We start from the raw sequence: 921 nt of genomic DNA on the forward strand, positions 1-921 counted from the left end.
ACCCTTGACCAGTCACATAGCTCTGAAGTAGCAGACACAGGATCATACACTGTCTGGCTCCCCTGTTCTTCCTCTGCTATCGACGTGGCCACTATTTTTTTTTTTTTTTTAGAGAAGACTTGAATTCATATCTATCTTTATATTATATGTGTATTGAGGTGTGTGATGTGATTTAAAAGATTTTTGAGGGGTGACATAAAATGCTNTCTGCATTGATCAAAAACCATTATATTCTGCTAAAATTTATCTTGGGTAAAATGGAAGAGGAGCACAATTGTCCTTTGGTGGACGTCTTTATTTCAGTTTTATAGGCTTTGTTGAATGGAGTCTGCATTTGATCATCCCATAATGGCCTCTCCTGAGAACTGAGCATCTTGAATGTGAAATTTAAGGACCCTTTCAAACATAACTCATTCTTGTCCTGTACTCCAGGCTAATGTTTCTGAAAATATATCCCAAGAACCAAGGTTCTTCCTTCTAGACTACAACTTTGAATTCAAATGTGGGGAAGACTATATGCAGCATCCTTCCTGTTGAGAACGGGTAATCTACCCCAGTATATGAGAGTTCTGCTTAGTGCTCTAATATGTGTTGAAGATGAGGAATTTGGAATGTTGCAAAATTTATTAAATCAGTTAATAATCTTATCAGGCACACTGGGGAAAATTGTTCTCAAGACAGTGTTTATGATCCTTTTCTCTAGAAATGAGAATATGCTAAGTGGGAGAGGAAGAAGCACTGTACTTATAACACAGTGGGGAAAATGATGGCAAGGTTTCAGCCAAGGCAAAAAGTCAAGGTGATCATGACTCATGTTTGTGGTAAAGTGGCCTTACCCAGTGGCCCTGCATATGAATAGAACCTGGCCATGCTGGTCGTCCAGAGGCTGTGAAACAGATCCTTGAACCCCTCTGGAGATTT

Source organism: Mus caroli, chromosome 8, assembly GCF_900094665.2.
Source record: "Mus caroli chromosome 8, CAROLI_EIJ_v1.1, whole genome shotgun sequence".
Lineage (NCBI taxonomy): Eukaryota > Metazoa > Chordata > Mammalia > Rodentia > Muridae > Mus > Mus caroli.